Raw genomic sequence first — 23,550 nt, forward strand, 5'->3', positions numbered from 1 at the left:
CTGCGTTTCTGTTTGGAGAAGGGAGTCTCTGCGTCTGGGCCAGCCACCCTCAGGGACGGATCTGTTAACGTGCTGTCACCTTCTTTTGAGATACCATCATCTTGTAACTCTGAGCAATAAAACGAGTAATCGTGGGCCTTTTGAAGCAAGGCTGTGTGCCCTGGCCAGTTTGTTTACCCTGAAAGGCCTCCAGTAGGACCTGGTGGCTGGCCCCAACACCCGGTTGCCCATCTGCCCGTTCTTCAGCTCTCATTCCTAGCTTCAAGCTCACAGGAGCCCCTTCCCTCTCTCTTTTTCTTTTTTTTTGTTCTCAGAGCTCCACATTTCAGAAATAATTGCTTTCACCGGAAGGTCTAGCTGCTCGGCCTGATGAGGCTTTCCTTTCTCAGAGGTGTTTGAAGAAGGGCTGGCTCTGTCTGTTGGAATGCAAACTTCCCAGAAAAGCTGTGGGCCCCCCCATTCCATCCTTGGTTCCTCCCCAGCCATCCTCCAGGCTGAAGAACTCTGAGTGTCGGTGGGGCTGGGGGTAGAAAACGAGGGCGGCAACCCCCCGGAGGGTGGCCAGGCCCCCCTTGCTCGGCTCGGAACGACATTTGTATTACTCAGAATTTAAATGAAGGTCTCAAAAGACAAAACTAATTAAGATTTACTAAGGCTGCCATTGTCTGATAATTCAATACTAGCTCGTTATTAGAACCACATTTATTGAGGTTTAATCACTATGAAGCAGATTGCTCTGGCATAGCTGTCAAACCACACAAAATGTGTTCTTAATAATTAATCAGTACAGTATCTTGTCATTCTAGCATTCTTCTTGGGCTTGGGTGTGTTTTTAAAGGGATGCTCTCAATGTACTTTTGAAACTTCATCGTCTTTTGTTTTTAATAACTCTTCAGATCCCTTAAGCGAGGGGAAGGGAAAAACCAGATTCCTCCACAAATTCCAGCCCTGAGCTGCTCCTGATGAGCAAGTCCTGGAATGTGATTGAAGCTTTCCTGGGATCCAGGGCTGAGCCGTTGACATTTTGTTTTTCAAAAGGAGAAAAAAATCCCATACGCTCAGTATTTGTTTTCCTTGTGTGGAGTCTCCAGGCACCAAAGGGATGGTGGGCTAGGCATGGGGCTAGGGGCTCCTCCTGTCCTTATGGCTAGTAGCCTGGGGTCTCACGTCCAGATACCCTGACAAAGACTTTTTGAGCAAGCTGCTCTCTCTGCCCACACAGTCCAAAAGGCTGAGTTCTGAGATGAAGCTGTGGCCCTTGACGAGACCTATTGAGTGAAACCTGCATTCTGACTGTTTTCCCCACTCAAGTTGGCAAAGGACAAGGGAGAGCTGGACTTTGTCTCCCCCGGAGGGAGCCCATCTCACCCTGGCTACCTTACTGAGGGGGTGGTAAGGATCAGATGAAGTCACCTACATGAAGTCACTTTCCATTCTGTTCAATGTCTTCCTTAAGCCCTAAAATAATAATCTGGGTGATTACGATCATCTTTCCTATTAAGATTGTCATTGTGTTAATGCTTAAGGGAGCAGCCTCTGGTTGGAATTGGCTTGAGGTCTGATCTTGGCTCCAACGCCAGCCAGCTGTTTGATCTCCAGTAAGTTGTTCATCTGTTGTAAGTCTCAGGTCCCCCTCCTCCAAGATGGGGATGATATTCGTCCCTACCTCAGAAGGGTTCTTGTGGGGAGTCAATGAGATGATCCACACAAAGGGCTCCGCACACCGCTAGGAAAATGTGAGCCCTTGGTGAGCGTTAGTTGCATCGCTGTCCATGGATGAGCCCCTGTGGCCCTTTCCCCTCTGTCCCCTTGGCCTTAGAGTTCACTGGTGTGAGCATCTGCTGGGTGTGAGTCCCTGAGCAACCTTGCCACGGTCAGAGGCTACCCTGAGGGCTGCAAGCCCCCCTTTTGTGTGTCATCTCCCGTTTCTACCTGTTCTTGTCTAAGGTGGTGGCTCTCATCCAGGGACTGTTTTGTCCCCCAAGGAACATTTGGCAATGTCTGGAGACATTTTTGGTTGTCACACCTGTGGGGGCAGGAGGTTGTAGGCATGTAGTGAGTAGAGGCCAGAGGTGCTGCTAGACGTCCTGCAATGCACAGGGCAGCACTGCAACAAAGAATTATCAGGCCTCAAGTGTAGTGCTGAGACTGAGAACCCTGTTCTAAGGGGTTGAGACTTCTCTCTGCCAGGAAGTTCTGTAGAAAAGGGCCTGCCTTACACTCAGATGGTGACATTCGCAGGGGGATCGCAGAAGGTTAAATACTTGATGGACACTTGTACCTTGAGCAATAGAGCAGGACAGACAGTGTAGTTCTGGGTCAGTTAATTCCACGGCCTTCTGTGACTTCCTCAGGACCCATCAAGAGGAACGAGGATACTCTCTTCCACTCTCAGCTCTGCCCTCTCTACCTGGGTGGGATCTTATGGCCAGATGTCCGGTCCTTGCTGTGCTTTGCTGTCCCTCAGTTTCCTCACCAGGCTGTCTGGAGGCAGAAACTGTTCTTTGGCTGTATGCCATGCCCACACCAACTTCCTGGAATCCCTGACCTCTCCACCCTCTCCGTGTGCATTTTTTAGGAGCCCAGATTCTTGGTTTGGGCTCCAATTCCATTGAGTGCCCTCAGAGAGAATACTGACAACAAGTAGTTCAGCAAACTAGTCTCAGTACTGACGGCCTCCAGGAGACCTATACCCCAGCGTTTACTTCTCCCATTGGGACCACTTGTCTCCTGCCCTAACCAAGTTAACTGGAGAAGTTATTTCCTGTAGCAGAGGATCCACTCAATGCAAGGTCTAAAAGAGGGCAGCCAGTCCTGTGCCTTAGAGAAGTTTGTAGATGGACAAATTAGAGTTGAGCCCTCTCTGCCTGGACATGTGCTCAGTCAGTTCCCAAGGGGAAACCCAAGGTACCAGCTCTGGGACCCCTGTGCTCATTGCCCAGAGGCTCTTACTGTGACCAGCCTGAGGTGGAGTGAAGCTCTGCCAGGGGTTAGGTTGCAGGGATGACGCATGCCTGACAAATAAGCAGAGAAGACTCAGAGTGGTGCATTCCCGTGGGACCATCACAGCCACAAGCTCAGATTGTAACTCAGTGCAAAGATTGATTTTCCCTCCTCGCCCCACTGTGGCCTGGGTTTAGGTGAGAAGGGGATGATTCTGTACTCCATGCTCAATCTAGCCCTGGAACCCCCTTGTTTCAATGAGGCAGAGGGCATCAGACATTCCACCCCATTTGTAAGGCCCTTTATGACCCTGCCACATCGTTCCCTTTTGTAAGATCTATGTGAGGTAGCTGGTTAAACACTCTCTACGGTTAAGGAGATGGGCTCAGAGATGGCAAACACTTTACCCAAGGCTGCATAGCTAGAGAGGAACGCAGCCAAGACTTAAAGCTGGGCCCGCCAACCCCACTTGCAGGGGGCTTGAAAGGAGCCCAGGGTGACCCCACCAGGGCAGCTCCAGCCAGTACCACTCTGTCCTGGGCAGTACCTTTCAGAGGACTCCACTCAGCTTCTGTCTCACTCTGCACCTCCTGGACAACGAGGCAGGTCAGTTGGTGGAACATGTCCCTCCCAAACCTGGGTCTTGCTTCTGCCTCCCATACTTTGAGCTCCTGAGACATCAGAACTCCCTGCCCCAGTGGCCTTGAGCCTGCCTCCAGAGCCTGTGTGGGGCTCTCTTTGGGAGGACAGACCTGACTGCTGAGATGCACACCCCTAGCTCCAGGGAGGTGCTCTAGGCCTGAGAACAGGGGTCCTAGAACTGGTGTGGCTGCTTGTGGGGGTGCACATGAGCTTGACTGTGTGGGCCACTGACCATGCGGGACTGACCAGGGGTGGGAAGTGAGGAGTGCAGGCCAAGGGCTGGAGGCTAGGGGTCAGTTTTCCTCAAGCTCCTGTGTTCTGGGGCAGAACTCCAAGAGGGCTGAGAATCCCAACTGGAACCTGGGCGTCCAGGTTGTTTTGAGGGGATACTTGCCAAGACAGAAGGAGAGAATTTACTGTTTCAACAGTTTGTTGGTGTGATTCATAACCATTAAATATGTACAGCATGCTCTGCATAAGGACGTTTCAGTCAATGATGGACTGCATACACGACGGTGGTCCCGTAAGATTAGTACCATAAAGCCTAGGTGTGTAGTAGGCTCTACCGTCTAGGTTTGTGTAAGCATACTCTGATGTTCACACAGTGACGAAATCACCTAATGACACATTTCTCAGAATGTAGCCCCTTTGTTAAGCTACACATGACTATATACTACGATCAGTGGGCCTCCTTTTGTATTCTAGCCATGGGCTTTGAAATGTTAGGGGTGGACACAGCCAACAACAGGCCTGGAGGCTCTGTGGCCCTTGAGCTGCACAAGGCCTGAGCCTGTACCAGTCATGGCATTGCTCACCCTCCCCCAGCCTCACCTTCCCCATCTGAGCCATCACAGCAGCAGCTTCTGACCACTCTCCCTGCCGCCAGCCACATTGTGTTGGGAGGGCCATACCAACTCCCCTTGCCGGCAGCTCTCAGAGGTTTTTCAGGCTTGATGACAAGCATGGGAAGTGGCTAGTGATGTTCTCCTGAGAAATACTTCCAGAAAAATCTTTATCGAAGGTCCAAATCCCAAGCCCAGGCCCCCAGATAAGTCTCCCCTCCAACGCTTTCCTCCACAGGTTGAAATGTGTGTTTCCAGTCCTGAGAATGCCCCTGCCTGCCTGCCTCCTGGGGTATTGCTGGAGGTAGAATGATCAACCTCCTGGCTTGCCCGGAACTGTGTTGAGATACAGGATTTGCAGTGGGAAAGCCAGGTATATCCCGGCAAACCTGGAGGGCGTGGACCTTCCCAACAGTTTTTGTTCAGTAGGGTGTCAGGATCATGCAGGCAGCTTTAACTGGACTCAGCGCTCTGACTGCCACCCGTTATCCTCCTAAAGAAAGAAATCGGATACCTGCTAAACAACTTCCTGAGTTCTGGTTGCCCACAGGCCACATGTAGCTTCTCAGGGGAGGCTGGGTCCTGTCCTGATCTGGGGCTACCTACCTATGCACGCTCATCTCATGTCCTGTACCTCTGACCTTTCACCCTTTAACTCATTACACTCCTTCCCATCTCCGTTCTCTCCTGTGTAGTCTTGCTTCTGCCAAGAACACCTTCTACTCCTGGCACACTCCTGCTCACCTCTCAAACTCTCATTCAATTGTGACCTCCTTTCAAAACATTTAATAATACTCCCCTCCCCACCCCACCCTGGGCATAAATAATGGTTCTCTTTTTTCCCAGCTCCCATTGCACTTGGTAAAAATTCAACCAAAGTTGATGTGGGAGCTCAGAACTGTGTAGGTACATACTTCTCTTATAAAAGCCCTTTATATATGATGTTATAGTTATTCAATAGTCCACTTTTTTGCTAAGCCAATGTTTTCTAACTTTTTTTGCAAGGGCCACAGAGCCGTTGGAGAGTCTGCTGAAAGCTCCATGCCCTCTGCCTGGAAAAGTACACAAATATACAATTTTGCATATCATTTTAGGGAGTTCAGAGACTCCTGGGGCCCACAGAACCAGAATGTCAAATGCTGCTTTTCACTGTAAGTTGTTGGGAACCCTGCCTGATTTATCATCATGTCCCCAATACCTAGAAAAGTAGTTTCCATGGAGTAGAGGCTCAGGGAATATGGGTGGAGGGAACCAATGATTTTCCACAAGTGACTTAGCTTTGCTGAGCCAGTGAGCTCTGAGGTCTGAGGATTCTAAGGGTCAGGGCGTTAGAGGTCTTATAAACTACACTGAGAAGAACATGGAAGGGCAAGGAAGGGTGCAGGCAGAGGAGCGAGGCCACAGTGAGTTACCTGGGAGGATGCATTGTGAAATCTGCTTGTAAACGATCAGAGATGGGGATGCAGGCGTATTGTTGGAGTTGAAAGAATAGGAAAGCTTTGGAACCTAACCGAAGCCATATGTAGCCACATATTGTTTTTCCCAGAAAAGGATACTAATTAGGTCAATTCCATATTGTTCTCATGGTATTGGATGCACAGTAAAGCGGGCCCTCAGCGGAATACAAATGGCCCACATTTCTGGGAAGGATGGAGGGGGACGTGGTGAGACCACCTTGGAAAAGACCCCCCATACTAAAATGGAATCAATTTGTCACAAGCATTGAGATCTGGTGAGCAACACTCAGTGCTGCCTTATTTATTACTAAGCATTCAAACACAAAACTTCAACCCAGCAGCGACTTGGCAGAGCCCACATCAAATAGGGCAGGTGTCTTTGTCTTTTCATTTCACGTGCTCTCAGATCCAGGGGGCTATTTTCCTGATTGCTACATGGTCCTCTCTCCTCAGCCTAGATCTGAGTTCCTCCACACATCCCAGCACTGGGCTTTCAGCAGCAGGCGTCCTGGAAGCCTGGTTTGGTTTTAGGATCTAGGTAAGCAGTGCTATTCTGCAAAGGGAACAATTATGTTCCCCCAAACACACAGAAGCATCAGAATTCACAGCATGCACTTTACAAGGGCAATAAAGTTTTATATGCAGCTCAGTGAAATACCTAATACAGCCAATTATCCACCAAAATAAACCGATGGGAGAGAGAATGGCTATATTTGGCTCAGACTTAATTATTTTGCATTTGAACTCCTCAATTCCATGTAATAAAATTCCGTTCTGCCCTTATTTCCTGGTTAGGTTACTTAATCTCGACTCCGGTAACTGAGCCCTTGAGTGGAGTAGACTGTCCAATGTCAGCGGTAAGAAAATGTGAAAGGTTTGACATCAATTACAACATTACACACAACATAAAATTTAACAACTTGAATCAGGCTTTCATTGCTCTTTAAAGAGACCGTATGGCTTTTTAAGATCTAAAAATTAATCAGTTTCTAAGAGTCATACCTTTTTGGAAGTCCCAGATCTTATTCTTAGCTTTAGATGTAAGAGAGAATCTCTCTGTCTCTCTGTCTCTGTCTCTCTCCCCATCCCTCTCCTTTATTTGAAAAATGTCTTCCCTTTTATTTAAAGATGAAATTTAAGTTTTTTTGTTTGTATTTTTCTAGGAAAGCGATTTTCCTTTAAGGAAAGAAAAAGTGAAGGATACAGAAATGGAATTGTTCTCCTAGGGGAATAAAATTCTGGGGAGACCACGGTAAAAACACAAGGACTTACATCTGGCCGTGAATGAGGGCTCCCTGGGCAGCAGCCGGAGTGGCCTCACCAGGAAGGCTCACAAGACCCCCGCTTTGTGGCCTGTGTCAGAATCCGCGAGACAACCTTCCCTCCATTGCTCCTTGACACTTGAGCATCTCGTAAAACACCACGTGTAATTCAGCAGTTTCGGCCCATAACAGGCCAACGTCGGCAAGAACAGGGGTAAATGACCTCTCTCCTTTATTAAGTGTGGTCTCTGCAGGTCAGCCCCGGGGTCGAAGGCAGGGCGGCAGGGGCAGACTGGCAGCAGCTGTAAGTTCTGGCAGAGTGCAGGGACTGCCCGCTGTGAAAGACTGGGGCTAACTTTCCAGGCAGGCAACAAACAGCCGGGAGATTTGTCTGCTTTCTTTCTGCTTCTCTCAAGGGGGACAATATACAAAGACAGATCGGAAGCTGACTGAGCATAGAGTCTATGCTTTACTTGCATTTGTATCCCCAGACTAACTCAGAGCCTAGGCACACTAAAAAAGTGAATGAGCAAATGAATGTATGAATTACTGTATCAATAGTGTTGCAGCATCACCTCATTGCTCTGACATCCCCTAATCTTGCCTGTTAACCATGGGCTGAGCCCTGAGTCTCTTTGGGGAAAGAGGGTTCGTGCCAGTGTGTGGGGAGGCGAGGGGAGAAGGGAGTTTGAGTGGCCACAGCAGGGTCTTTCCGGATGTGTCTTATTCCTGGACCCTCCTAGACTCTCTGCCCACTTTGGAAGAAATAGGCATTTTCTTTGTGTGATGTCCTCCCCTGCTGGCTACCTCCCTCTTGGCATATCATTTTCTCTGCCATCAGTGCTGCCCAAAATATACCAGACAATTGCATTCTGCCCTAACATGCTCACCGGCCTTTGACAGAGTGTTCTAGAAATCCCAGTAACTGCCCTGACCTTCCAAATACTGTGTTGTCTTATGAAGACCTGAGGACAAAAGCTGTTAATTTGATAATGGTCACGTGTTATCATATGGAGATAAACCCTGGGTGGGGTCCAGCCTTGATTACCTGAGGTACAGCCCTTAGAAAAGGTCAGTGTTGGGCTTTCTCCTTTTTTCTTCCAACCTCAACTTTTATAAGAAAAGGGCAAACAGTAGCATAGTACTCTTGTGCCAGAGATTTAGTCCAGAAAGCAGTTTCCAGGGTATGCCTTGGAGGCAGTTCTCAGTCAGGCCAATCTCCTTCTTTGCGTCTAGTCTCGTCTGTGGGGCTCTGGGGGAATGAATGCCCTGTACTCGAGCAAGCATGGCAGGGCCTAAGCATTTTGGAAAGATTTCCAACATGTCATGAAAGGGTGAAACAGAAAGATGTTTAGGCTTAGACCACAGATAGCCAGAAAATGAAATTAACCCCTAGTACTAACACACACACATATATACACACAGCAGAGAATTCTTTTTAATAGACTTTATTTTTTTAGAGCAATTTTAGGTTCATAGCAAAATTGAGCAGAAAATACAGAGAGTTCCCATATACCCCTTTTCTCCCACTCCCCTCCCCCCGTACCGACCTCCCCCACTATCAACATCCCCCACCAGGGTGGTACATTTGTTATAATTGATGAACCTACATTGACACATCATTATCACCCAAAGTCCATAGTTTACATCCGAGTTCACTCTTGATGTTCATTCTATGAGTTTTGACAAATGTATAATGACATGTATCCACCATTTGAATTTGGTTATTACCTAAATTTCTTTTACAAAAGGCAATTTTGGCAACACCCCCTCCCCAATTAAAAAAAAATCACAAAAATAAAGAAATCTTGCTATTTAAAATTAATTAATGAATATAATATGTTAATTTATTGATATTCTTCTTGTAAATGTATTAAGTTGGTAACGAAATAAATAATGAATGTAGACAGTAGTGATATTATCCATTAGAAAACATTTAATCCACAGCTGGGAACATTAGAGGCAACAAAACCATTTTTATTGCTACACTTATCACAAATCCCCTACATAATTTTATGAGAAAGGTCATTAAACTTGTAGCTACTGCGTTATCTTTTTCCTTGGACCATTTCTGAAACACCATTAGTTTTTCACACTTCTTTACATCTCAAACATTAAAAAAAGCCTTAATCGATGCTTTTACATAAAAAGCAAAGGGCTAGGTTTCCCATCATAAAACGTTATGTTGTTTACACAAAAACTGCAGCTACTCTCATAAAACTCTAGTTATTTCCCAGTGGGGTCTTGCAGGGACACTTGGCTGTGCCAGACGTCACACTGATTTCTAGTGCTGAAGCAAAGTGGACATCCTGTGGAAAGCCGCCCTCAGCTCAGGCCGTTACTAATCAGACTTTTCAACTGGGGCATGCCAAACAGGCATCTTCTCTCCATTCCAGGCCTCAAACTGGCACCTCTGAGCAGCTAAGAAAACAAATGCGAGGTGGAAAAATTCCACACAAGTATCAGCCGTTCTCACAGGGCCCCCTTGTTCTCATCTCCACACTGCTGAGACCAGAGTTCCCACCACCTCGAACTCTCTGGAACCTCTGCTAGATCCCTGGGACAAGCTCCCAGGACGGCTCTCTCAGAGAGATAGAAGAGATAAGGGAAGACCTGCCCACTGGTCTCACACTATCCTAGAAATCACACGTTCTTTCAAAATCTTTCATTAGGTGTCAAGACTCTTAAAATATTAGTGGCAAGATTTTTATCTTTGCTTCCTAAAGTTGAGTAAATCAATCAAGCCAAAATGCTTTGAAAAGCTAAAAGTCATTGACTGTTTTCAAACGTCTAGTTTTCTAATGAAAATCAGGGTAAATATTTAAAAGTTAATTGCTTTCTTCCTTTATTAGTATAAAGATATGAACCATTTTTACAGTTTGAAGATTGGGTATTTGCTTGCATTCATGTATAATAACATGTATTCTGCAAGTTCAGGGAATGCACGGCTTCACATAGAATAATTTTACAAATAAGGGATACTGTAAGAACCACCTCCTTTATTTTTACCCCTGTGGATACTTTCTTTGTGGAAATTCAGTCAGGGATCTCATTAGATCATCCCTTATCATACTGGGAAGTTGCAAGGAGAATAACACAGAGCTGTCCTTGGGGAAACTGATGCAAGAAGGATTTACCCTGCATGATACGATTCCATAATGTCTAAATGCTGAGGACTTCAGGAACTCAATGTTGCTTCTTTTGAGCCAGGATTAGAACACGGGCTTTCTGACTTGACAGGCCCTGCTCTTAACCATTCTGCTACACTGCTCTCAGGGAACGGAGAAGAAGCAGACCTAGTCCTCCTTGAGATAAAGTTAAAATTTAGTTGGGGTTATAAAACAGAGATGCATGTATGATGACTAATAATACAAGGTAATAGTTGGTGGAATGTCAATGATAAACGAAGAGGCTAAGGTCTTCAGAGATGGTTTACTGGATGACCTGAGACTTGATCTGGGCTTTGAAAGATTCGTATGATTTGGCTGGACAGAAGAAATGGGAAAGGCCGGTGAGGACCAGACAGATCCTATAGGAGAGATGTGGAGCTTAAGTATGGATGGAAAAAATAGGCCAGGGTCAAATTATGGAGGGTTTTGAAAGGCAGCCTAAGGATTTTGGAGAGGTTGTAGTAGATGTTTGCTAAACCCTAGTCTCCTCATTCTCATTAAAAAAAATTTATCACAACATGCCTGTGCTAGGTGATAAGGTTTCAAAGATCAGAGGATAGAAGTTCCATCTGTGCTGTTGTATCCTGAGCACCCACCTCTGTGCCTGGTGCTCAATAAATAGTTGATGAAAGAAAAAGTGAATGACTACATGTCTCCAAAGACCTCACAGACTAACAGGGTAGACCAGTGTATCCAAATATCTTACAAGGTAGTCTTAAAAGTGGAGACGTGCAAAAACCAGAAGACAAAGTGATGAGCCGGATGGGAATAGAGGAAGGAAAAGCTTAATAGAGGAGGTGGCACCTCAGTAAGTGAGTATTGCTCTGTAGTATGGGTCTTTGCAGGAGTGGAGTGGGATGATGCAGGGAGAATTAGAAGAGGAATCTGGAGGCCCAAGGAGGGCCAGATCATAACAGTCTTTTGAGCTGTGTTAATGAGCTTTGACTTATACTGTAAGGAATCAGTGTAGACCAGCGGCTCTGCAATGTTAGTGTGCACCAGCTTCCTGCAGAGAGCCTCTAAAATCACAGATGCTGGGCCTCATTCCAGAGTTCATGGTTTAGTAGATCTAGGGTGGGGCCCAAGACTTTGCATTTCTAACAAGGTCTTAGTTGGCATTGATGCTGCTGGTCTGGTGACCACACTTTGAGACCCTCTGGTGTAGAGGGTGGGTTAGAAGAGGTGAGAAACTGGGATAGGAAGATCAGTCAGGAGGCAATGGACCACATCAAAAAAGATGCTGGTCTAACTGTTTCGTGGAACTGCTGCTCAGAGCTGTCTCAGCACCAAGACTGGAACCCATGTCTTCAGAATTTTATTCCATTGTCCCCAATATGGGGAATCCTGGCCCAGCAAGCACATATTTTATTTAAAGCTCAGTCTTTATTAGAAAATGAAGTAATTTGAATTTATACAACCATGAAGAGTACATATAGGTATTTAGTTTTTATGTTTTAAAGGATTTTTACTGTTTCGGAACGGCATGAATTTCTTCTTCATCTGAAGTCCACAGCCTTGGCGTCCTTGAAAGTGAACCTGGTCCTGCTTTAATGGGATTTTCACTTTAAACAAAGAGGCTCCATGATTCCTCCCAGACATGGAAAGACAAAGGATTCCAATCCAATGACCCCCAGCTTGACTTTCAAATACAACCATTCTACAGGGAAGCTATTCCCACAAGTCCGTGAAGGAGATTCTGAAAACTGAAGGGAGTTAGACATGGAAAAATAATTCCCAAAATGGTGAAAAGAAAGATTTTATTATTTTGTTGCTTTTTTTTCTTCTTGGTAATAAAGAATTGGTGGAGTTAGTTATTTGGCAGTGCATGCTTGGGCTGAAATCTTTAATTTCCTTTGCCAAGCTTTCTAAAAATAATCTTTCTTCAGGCAAGGGCCATCTCAACATGAGCCACGTTCATTCGAAGTACGACATGTTTCGTGAATGTAATTGCCTATTAACCTGAAGATTTCAATTACAATGAGACAAAGAATGTGGAATTATACTTCTTGCAAAGTTATGAGCTTGTTCCTGTTTTGTGTATGTAACAATAAGTTCTTTCATGACGTGACACCATGGCAGTGGGTGGTGAAATCCGATACCTGGCAAAAATACAATGAAATTATATAATACCAAAAAAAGTCAATTGTTTTCCCCTTTGCTAACTAACTGCTTTGAGCAGGGAAAGTACTAAGGATGAGATCAGCTGGTGACTTTTGTTCTCCAGCAAATTTCCATGCCGTTTTAGGCACTGTCTGTGTTGTACATTTTTATAGATAGAAGAAGGAGTCTAGTGACTGTTGGACTAGACCCTGGAATGGTTACTGCTGTGGTTTGGTAGCAGCTTTACTGACTCCATGCAATTTGTCTTTCTTGGGATCCTGTCCATCACTCAGGCTTGAGCTGATAAGTATGTCCATGGCTCTGTTCTTACTTTTCTCCAGGGCACTTTGCACACCGGTATACAATAGGGCAGGGGCTCACAGGATTCTTTAAGGAAAGATTTTGCCAGCTGTAGGCTTGGCATGTGAAATTTGATATAAATTGGGAGACATAACAACCCAAGGCAGGAGTTGTAGTCTTTATCTTACAGGTGAGGAAACTGAGGTTCAGAGGAAATAAGTACTGTGTGCAAGATAAATCAGCTAGAAAGTGGTAGAGATAAGATTCAAATCCACGTCTGTCTTTCTCCAATGCTCAATCCTGTCCACCATGTAACATATTCCTTTCAGTGATGTAGAAAAAGGCTATAAATAGAGTTGCCCTGGTGGGTGATTTCCTTAAAGGATAATAAAAATTATTTTAAAAGTGACCTAATAATGTACTGATTTGTTTTCTTTCTGCTTTTCCTGGATCTTCTGTAATAATCATATATTACTTTCACAATATCAACAAATAATATTTATCATACTTTTGAAAGAACTGAGGAAGAAAGATGATAGACACTGAGACCATGCGGTCTATGTGAGATTGACACGGAGAATATACTTATGACCCCAGGAGAGGGAAGGACTACCTGAACAAAACCCAGAGCAAGCAAACCATAAGGAAATGATTGATACATCTGCCTACATTAAAATGACAAATTTCTGCATGAAAGAAGAGACCATAGCCAAAATGAAAAGACAAGCCACGTGGTAGAACATATTTTCAGTACGTACGTCAATAAAGGCTAAGTATCCAGAACATATAAAAATCCCTACAAATCGGTAAGGGAGAGAAAAGTAGCTGGATACACAAAATAGCCAAAGATTTTTATTTGGTAAGTCACAAACAGGAAAATATAAATAAAAACAGTAAAAATGTAAAAAGATGATCAAACTCACTAGAATGAAGGAACACATTAAATGCCATTTCACACTCATCCATTTGGCAAAAATAGAAAAGTCTGGCACAATTACGTGTTAGGAATGAAGATGTGGGAAATGGGAAATGGTCTGCTCCTGGGAAAATTGTAACTCAGTACAAGCACTTCTGGTGTATACGCCCTAGAGAAAATTTCCTATATGTGCACAAGGAAACTTGACAAGGATCCTCATAGTAGTGTTGTCTATAATAGCAAAAGACTTGGGATGAGTTTAATTACTCATTTGTGGTATATTCATACAGCAGATAAAATAAATGATACATGATTGAGTCTTAAAAATATTTGTTGAGAAAAACAATTTTTAAAATGATGTCTTCAATATGAACCATTGATATATATTTAAAAATTCATGAACAGTGTTTTATATTACTATGTGTATATACATATGTAGTAAAAGCATAAAAACCTGCAGGAGAGGCAGACACATCAATTTCTAATAGTGGTTACCTCTGCAGAGAAGGAAAGGCAGTGGATTGTAAATAGGGAGGCGACTAAGCATATCTGTAGTGGTTTATATCTTTTAAAAACAATTGCTCTTTTTGGTTTAGCAAAGATGGCAATATGGGAACATGTATTAAATCTAGGCAGCGGGTATACAGGTTGTTATATTATTTTCAATACTTTTGTACATGTTTAAAATAATTAATAATTTTAAAATTAATAATAAAAATAAGAAAGAAAGATTGGAAAGCAATTTAATTACTATCACCAAATAGAAATAATTCCGTGACCCAGAATATAATGGAAAGCTGGTACTAATTTTTTATTTTAGTGGAAAAAATTTAAGCCAGAGATGAAGAAGAACTTATGGACCATGAATGCAGTTTAGACACTAATACTGACTACTGTGCAGTATTCTGTACACCCTTTTAAAAGTACTTGAAAGAGAGAGAGAATTTCCATCTGTCTGGAATGGTTTAGGTTAAAGCTTCTTATTTTGAGATTCTTCTGATCAAAACTGTGGAGCTCCCCTGGAGTGAATTAGGCAGGTTTGGTATTTCCCAGGAATCTGAACTGGGGCTGGTGTACAAATGTTACCATGAGATCCACCACCCATGCAATCACGAGCTGTAGGTCTGAGGTCTTAGCGGTCCAGCCTCTCATTTTACAGGTGAGGAGGTGGGGAGTGGGGTGTGTATTGGGGGGAGGTCACCCAGTTGTTAGTAGCAGAGCCAGGGCAGGAAACTCTGTTCCCTGCTCTCAGGCTAGATCTTTTTTAACCACACTCTCTTGCATCTGAAAAATCCTGACTTTAGTTTTTTTTCACTCTTTCTCCTTCCACTGGAAATGGAGTTGGCATATGGACGGGTGATCCTCATGCTTAGAAGAAAGTATTCCCACTAAATCCGTGGATTCATTCACGACAAAGTACTTGCCCTGTATGCTTGAGGCAAGTCCGTGGAAGCGTTTTGCACAGAGGAGCACTTTTTAGCAGTTCCTTTGCAAAAAGCCGGTTTTACTGATTCAGAGTGACAAGTTGTTTTCTTCTTTGAAGAAATATAAATATAAAAATATTGCCTTGACAGATGGATGTGTGAAGCACAGAAGTTATTCATTTTACCCAACTAAATAGCTAATCACGGAGGTAGAGGGGTGGAATTAACATCAGAAATCAACACAAGCTCTGCGCCTACTGTTCCAGAATTTCCTAGTCTTTAAAGTCACCAGAAGGTGAGTTAGAAGAAATCAGTATATGAAAATATGGTGACAAGCCAGAGGTGATAAACCTAAAACACAAAACTAAGCAGAGATGGACGCTGTGCATGATGCTGGGGCTTTGTTCTATATGTGTGCTCCCCAGAGTCACCAGGAATGACTTCCTACCTGAAAGGTGACACTACAAGTCTAAGTGCAGGTCTTGGGGCATAAGGTGCCGGAGACTGAGGAATTTTTAAAGTATTTTAACAGGCACTTGAATTCAGAGAGATCTAGGGTGGCTTTACTACTAACTAGCTGCCACTAACTAGTTGTGAGAATTAAGGCAACTCATTGACTTTTATAAGCCTTAGTTTCATCATCTGAAAATGGAGATGAGAATAGAAGCTTCCTCAAATAGCAGTGCAGAGCATTAAATGAGACAAGGTATGTAAAGCCTAGCTCACGATGTACCTACAGCTCGTACTGAGCACTCAGATATGGTGGTGGTGGTTATTATTATAGCGAACTTGGCGCATCTGGCATGTTTGAAGCAAACACCTATGCACTTTGATTACCCAATTGCCCTGAACAAGAAGCCCTTAGAACTCCTGCTGCAGACATTCATAGATTATCTTCCTTTCCCAAAGGAATCTCTCACCTCCATCTTTCCTAGTATTTTCCCAAGTCTGCTCTGAAGACTTCCTACCTAAGGTGGGATAGTACTATGGTCTATCCTCCTACCCCATTCATACGTTGAAGCCCTAACCCGCAATGTAATGGTATTTGGAGATGGGGCCTTTGGGAGGTAGTTAGGTGTAGAAGGGGTCATGAGAGTGGATCCTCATGATGGGGTTAGTGCTCTCATAAGAAGAGACACCAGAGAGCTTGCTTCCTCTCTTTCTCTCTCCCATGTGAGGACACAGGGAGAAGGCAGCCATCTGCAAACCAGGAAGAGAGCTCTCACCAGACATCAAATAGGCCGGTGCCTTGGTCTTGGACTTACCAGCCTCCAGAACCGTGAGAAATAAATTCCTGTTGTTTAGCCACCCAGTCTATGGTATTTTGCTATGGCAGCCCAGGCTGACTAACACAGATAGGAAGGGTTCTGTGATCAAAAGTGCTTGGGAAATAAAGCCTACTGTGTGTTCCTCTGGAAGACTCACAGTGCATGCTGCAGATTAAAGGTGTTCCTGGGAAGGAAAAAAATTCAACGTTGTTTAATGTGGTGTTTCTAAAACTAACTGAGCCAAGGGAATCCTTTTGGCCTAACTGCTGTTACTACTCCCTAGCCCCTGAGTTCTTGCTGCCCTAGACCCTCGGCTCTGCTGTCTATTTGTCTGCTGTGTCATTTGGAGCCTAGCTTGGGGCTGATGACAGCAAGGAAGCCCCCTGCCCCACTGGCACCTTGGTCGGTTGGGCTTGTGCTGAGCACTGCAAGAGCCTTCTTGTGCCCCTTGGTCCTCAAACCAGCAGAAAACGGCAAGCTGTGCTCCCTAGATGTTTGGTAACCTCTTCTTAGTGTGCTGATGTATGCAAAGTGTGCCGGTGTCACTCTGAGCGGAGCTTCAAGGAGACTATATATCTATGGTGCAGGAGCAGATCTGGCAGGACCAAAAGCTGGTGCTGGGGTTGGCTGACACTCTGTGGCCATTGCATCTTGTACTCCAGGCAACTAATGCCCCCATGCACATCCCCTGTTGAAAGGAGGCCCAGCTTGATCTGTGTGGCAGCCAGCCCACAGCACACCTGGGCAACTCTGGTCTCTGCATCTGTCCTTTATGGTAAAGGTGCCCTAAGGAGGATTTTCTTCTCTGTCAGATTATAATTACACTATGCTAAGAACTATGTAGATGAGTTCAGCTCAAATTTTAATTTGCATACAAATCACCTGGGGGATCTTGCAGATTCGGAATCAGAAAGTCTGGGATGAGGCTTGAGATCTGCGATTCTAATAAACTCCCAGGGATCCAGCACTGCTAGTCAGCCCAGTCTGAGGGACACACCTTGAGCAGCAAGAGCTAGGTCCAGAGGCAGGCTTCTCCTAAGAAGGCACTGTATATCTTATCCAAGGGTTTCCAGGCTCTAAGTAAGTTAACAGATAGTTCCTCTCTTGTTAGAACTGCACAACATCCTATAAGGTGGTCTGGCAGGATTCTTACATCCATTTAGAAAATGAAAACCTTGAGATTCGGAGACACTGACTTATCTACGGTCCATTCATGAGGGAGGAATCCATCCAGGGCTCTATTTACTGCAATACAGCTGCTCATTCAGAAGTTCCAGGCACTCGCCTTTGAACTGCCATTGCATTATTTACCTTCTCTCATCTTCTGTTAAAGTTACATGCAGCCTTGGGGATGTAGCTCAGTGGTAGAGCACATGCTTTGCATGTATGAGGCCCCGGGTTCGATCCCCGGCATCTCCACTCTAGGTAAACTTTGGAATTTGAATTTTAATTCATTTCTCCTTGCTTAATCCTTGGTAGGCTTTTCTTCAAATATTAAAATACTTACATAAACAGGCTATTGGATCCTTTTAAAGTTAGGCGTAGTAAGTTATGGGGAATGTTTAAATATCGCTCAAACTCCTCCACTTAATAAGAAAAAAACGATTATGTATATGCCCATCAACACCCCAAGGTGATTACAACTCCTTGACAGTAAAATTATATCACATGTATCTTCACATTTCTAGCAGCTCTAGACCCTGGGGTTGACAGTATGTTTGTTGAATAAATGACTGGTATGTGAGGATGCTTAATAATTGTTAGTGGAGAATAATATGTTCTGTGAGTCTTATGTTTGCAATGGCTTCTCAGTGCCTACATCAGTGGTTCTTAATCTTTTTGGGGGTCATGGACTCCACCGACAATCTGATGGCATCTATACTGCCTCTTCCCAGAAGGGCGTACATCATGTGCATTTTGCACATAATTTCTCCAGTTTCATGGGGAATCCTGAAGCCAGAATCTGTAGACTCTAGCTAACAATTGCTAGCTAATAGGGTTAAAAATAAACCCTGCAGCCTGGTATCAAAGCTCTTTAGGATGTAGGCAATAGACTTCCTCCCATGATGCACTCATTGGGACTTCTTCAGTAGCAAATGACAGAAATCCATTTGAGTTAGTTTAAACAAAGTTATTTTTGCTTTTCTGTGTAAGGGGATGGTTAATGGGATAGCTCATGGAATTGATGGAAGAATTTGGAAGGAATAAAGTTAAAATTCAGGTGCAAAACACATACACACACCAAAAAAAACCACAAAAAAATTCTTAGTGTCTAGAACCAAGGGCTTGAATGATATAAGGGTCATTTTATCTCCTTACTTATTTACATCACAGGGACATAGCTGAGGGCAGCTTTAAGTTCATGTTTCATAGGCCTTTGACAGAGAGAAAAGGGCTCTTTTCTACCAATTTTAATAATAATACAAATAAAAAGTCCCAGGGAAAGCCTCTAAATGGCTTGCCTTGGCTCAGTGTCCATCCATGGATCAGCTACTGAAGCCAGGAAGGCAGGGTAGGATGTTTGGGTCACATGCACACCCTCACCTTCACTGTGGCCAGGGAGGAGGGACCAGGTAAGAGAAAGGCAGCTCCCATTTGCACCACATGGGTGAGAGGTGCAGCGAGGGGATGGGAAGTTTCCCTCAGGACAAGGAAGTACCATATGATCCCCAGGGAAATGAGGTCTTAGGCGGCAGCTCTGATTCATGTTTTCTATCATTCCTTTTCCGAAATTCTTTGTTCTACTGGTTTGGGTTGTTTCTTGTCCTTCCCATGCGTTATTCAATCCCAACTCTGGGCCTTTCAGGGTTCCCTCCCCACCCTGCTTGTCCATTTTGGACTTAGCCTCTGTCTTAGTTTCTTAGGGTTGTCATAACAAAGTACCACCAGCTGGATAGCTTGAAACAACAGAAATTTATTCTCTCACAGTTCTGAAGGCTAGAAATCTGACATCAGGGTGTCAGCAGGGTTGATTCCTCTGACGGCTCTGAGGGAGAAAATGTTCCATGCCTTGCCCAGCTTCTGGTGGCAGCTGACAATCCTTGGTGTCCCTTGGCTTGTAGACTCATCAATATCTGCCTCCATCTTCACATGGCTGTCATCTCTCTGTGTCTCTTGCCTCTTGTTCTTCTTCTTTTTTTTTTGTGAGGAAGATCAGCCCTAAGCTAACATCCTTGCCAATCCTCCTCTTTTTTTTTTTCCTGAGGAAGACCGGCTCTGAGCTAACATGTATTGCCAATCCTCCTCTTTTTTTTCCCCCAAAGCCCCAGTAGATAGTTGTATGTCATAGTTGCACACCCTTCTAGTTGCTGTATGTGGGACGCGGCCTCAGCATGGCCAGAGAAGCGGTACATCGGTGCACGCCTGGGATCCGAACCCGGGCCACCAGTAGCGGAGCGCACGCGCTTAACCACTAAGCCATGGGGCCGGCCCTCTTGCCTCTTCTTGTAAGGACACCAGTCATATTGAACTAAGGGCTTACCCTACTTCAGCATGAACCCATCTTGGCTAATGACATCTGTAATCGCCCTATTTCCAAATAAGATCACATTCTCATCACATTACTGGGGGTTAGGACTTAAACATATCTTTTGGGGGACACAATTTAACCCATAACAGCCTCCTAGTGCAGATCAAGCCCAGTTCCTCCAGGAGGACTTTGGTGACCATTCCAGGCCCGGTCTGTTTCTCCTCTGAGCTTCCACTGTCTTGATCTGTGTGGCTGCACTATGTCATGGAGACTTGAGCTCTTCCATGCATATCCTGCATTGTCATGAGACTGGAAGCTCCTTCAGGGCAAGAGTCCAGATCTTTTTAACATTTCCTGTGGTGCCTAGAGCAGTGTGTGATGGTTAATTTTATGTGTCAACTGACTGGGTCACGAGGTACCCAGATATTTGGTTAAACATTATTCTGGGTGAATCTGTGAGGGTGTTTTTAGATGAGATTAACATTTGAATTAGTAGACCTAGAAAAGCAGATTGGCCTCCCAGAGGTGGCTGGGCTTCATCCAATCCCTTGGCGGCCTGAATAGAACAAAAGGCTGCGCAAAGGAGAATTCACTCTCTCTGCCTGTCTTCAAGCTGGGACATCAGTCCTCTTCTGCCTTTGGACTTAGACTCAGACTGGAACTTACCACTGGCTCTCCTGGACCTCCAGCTGTGGACTGCAGATCCTGGGGCGTCTTAGTCTCCATAGTCTCATGAACCAATTCCTTATAATAAATCTCTTTATATATATATTTATTTATACATAAAATCCTATTGGGTCTTTTTTTCCGGAGAACCTAGACTAACACTCAGTGCCTAACACAATGCGAGTGCTCAATAAATGGCAGGAGTGCATGAGGGAGTGATTGGATGGTAATTAGAGTGCTCGAGAGGCCTCCTGAACTCTCCTCAGGGGCCTGCCAGGAGAGGCCTTAAAGAGAAACACCTGGAAAAAGTGATACCTATCTTCACTCTGTCGTTCTCACCCTCTGCACAGGAGAAGCCCTTGAAGAGTTTTGAAAATTCCTGTACCTCAGACCAATCCAATGTGAATTTCTGGGGAGGGGATCAGGCACTCATCAGTCTCTTTTAGAGCTCTACAGTGAGGGCACGGCGTACCCAAGGTTGAGGAGCCCTGCTGGCACAGCGGGAGAGCTCCAGGCTCAGGCTACATGCTTCACCCAAGTGAGTCTCACCACACCGGCTCAGCCTTTGCACTTATCTTGGGGCCAGCAAGGCATTATGTTGGCACAAACCACTTTGGAGACAGCTGTAAATTTGTTCCTGATCGACTAGGCCAGGGTACCTCCCAGGATTCAGGAAACTCAGTGTCTGAAACTTGCTTTGAGTTAATGTCCTGCCTGCACCCAAGCTGCGATTCTTGGAGAAGGGCCTCCAAGAAGGAGCATTTTCATGCGAAGAGTGGGCAGGCTCTGTTTCAGCTGTCAGCACCAAGAAAGGAAAAGGACAAGGAGTGCTCTGTATTTAGCTGGTGACAATGATGTCACAAGAAGTTACTTGGGAAGAAAAGCAGTCAGCACTGACAATGCTGTGTTGAGGTGCAGGGGCACCCAGGGTGCCTGGGGTGCTTTGGAGAGTCGTATTTCAGGCCTGTGCGGGAACAGGCTGCCAACCATGGTGACATGGGGCTACCAGCAGATCAAAGCCTCGAGGCGCCTTGGCAGGGGTGGTAGCTGGCCACTGTGTTCTGGCCTCCCGGCTGCTCCATAAACCATCTCTGACAGGGTGGTATCTCCAGCAGGCCGGCGGTGCAGAAGGGAACACATGTGGCCATATTTCAGCCTGGACACCAGGACTTGAATGGGAGCGCGTGCGTGTCTGGGGCTGAAGTTTCACTGAAGCTGATTTGTGGCTGTCTGAATTTATGGCCTCAGAGAACTACAGATTCAACCAACTAGACCCATATGTGTTCAGTCCCCAAGCCTGGGTCTCAGAGAGCAGCCCAAGGGGGAGGATGGAAGTACCGAGGGGGAGAGGTTTTCTGATGTTCCGGCAATAGGTGGTGATGTAGGTCCTGTCAAACAACCGTTTTTTAGAGGCATTTTTGGACATCTCATCATCCTCCTTTTTGCTCTCACCCAAGGTTGTCTGCACAGCATTGAGCTGAAGGGACTTGTAGAAATAATTCAAAACCACAAACATATTCCACCTGAGGAGACTGACACCTCAAAGTCACCTCCTTGCCTGACAGCCCTAAGAACACTTACCCTCATGATGGCAACTCTGTGCTTTAAAGGGAGCAGGACTTAGTTTCCCTTGTGAGTGGAGAACTGGATATCTCTGCTTCTTGGCAGGCTCAGGGAGACCCTACAGAAGGACCCAGGGCCTTATTTGTACACAGGGGGGTGGGGGTGGCTGCTCTAGCAGGACATGCCATCTCATAGTCTCTCCTATCTGTTGCCTGCCTTCTAACAGCTCTTACGTCTCTCAAGGCTGGGAGATGAGCCAGACCTCCACTGAGCCCTTCCAGCTCTGAGAACCAGGAATCAGTCAGTTAACAAACATTCCTGGAGCTGTTTGCTAGGCCCAGTTCTATGAGGTTATGAATTACCCTTCCTTTCCCCAACACAGACAGAGTCTAAAATGCTTTCCCCTCAGGTACCGGTGGCATGGACTTGTTCAGACAAAGGCCAGAGCAGATATGCGGAGTCTCAAAGGGGAGTGCAAGAGGACACAGTAGGGGACGAAAGGGGAAATTGGCCAAAAGGTGCCAAGCTTGCTTTCTCTTCTCCCATTCAAGAAACAGAAGGCATGGATGTTCCTGGACACCTAATGTTCTTCTGTGATCTCTCTTGTTAGGTGGCATTCTTACATGGAACGTGACTGCCCAGCCTGTAATGGTAGGGATGTGTGTGTGTGCGCACACACACACACATGTGCATAAAGGGAGACATGATAACAAGCCAACACAAAGGTAGAGGCAAGACTAGGTAGAAATGAGATTAGTGAATCTCATGAATGTGATCAGTGTCTTTATAAGTCACAAGAGAGCTTGCTGCTCTCTGTTCCCCACCATGTGAGGATATGAGAAGGTGGCTAACTGCAACTTTGAAGAAGGCTCTCACCAGAACCTGACCATGCTGGCTCCCTGGTCTCAGACTCCAGCCTCCAGAACTGTGAGAAATAAATTCTGTTGTTTTTAAGCCATCCAGGCTATGGTACTTTGTTAGAGCAGCCAGAGCTGACTAAGATAAGGGCTGTGTTTTCAGCCACAGCTCTGCCATGTCCTAGCAATGTGGCTTTGGGCAAGTCACTTATACTCTGAGTGTGAATTGATTCTGCTGGAAAAAAGGATAATAACTTCTGCTCTGCTTACCTTCTTCACAGGGTTGTTAGGAGGACTAAAGGAGAGGTTATATATAAATATGGGACATTGTTCCATAGGCTATAAATTTTCTGAAATACTCAGAAAAAAATCTCTGTGTTTATTTTTAAGACAAAACACCATTATACAGCTTCTTTTTTTTTCCACTAAGGTTGAGAATGTTTTTGTCCACATGATTCCAAAATATTGTCAGCTTCCCATTTTAGTTTTGAATTTCCACCTGCCATAAAGACTCTCAACAAAGAAACCAGGTTCCTCTTTGTGTGGATTCCTTGGTTTCTTCTCTGCCCACCCTGCTATTCTGTGACCTGGGAAAATGAGCCAGGAAGCGGAGAGCAAGGGACTCATCCAGAAATGCTCACGTTGGGGAAAGATCCTGACCTCTGGATAAT

General features: G+C 45.1%; 1 non-coding gene across 1 annotated transcript; it reads left to right on the forward strand.

The window, feature by feature from the left end:
• The first annotated feature begins 17,671 nt into the window (after window positions 1-17,671).
• Window positions 17,672-17,743, forward strand: TRNAA-UGC (transfer RNA alanine (anticodon UGC)). The gene has a single exon. It is a non-coding gene; the product is annotated as a tRNA-Ala (tRNA).
• The last annotated feature ends 5,807 nt before the right edge of the window (window positions 17,744-23,550 follow it).

This window comes from Ceratotherium simum, chromosome 11, assembly GCF_057802395.1.
Source record: "Ceratotherium simum simum isolate JZ-2026a chromosome 11, ASM5780239v1, whole genome shotgun sequence".
NCBI classification, from domain to species: domain Eukaryota; kingdom Metazoa; phylum Chordata; class Mammalia; order Perissodactyla; family Rhinocerotidae; genus Ceratotherium; species Ceratotherium simum.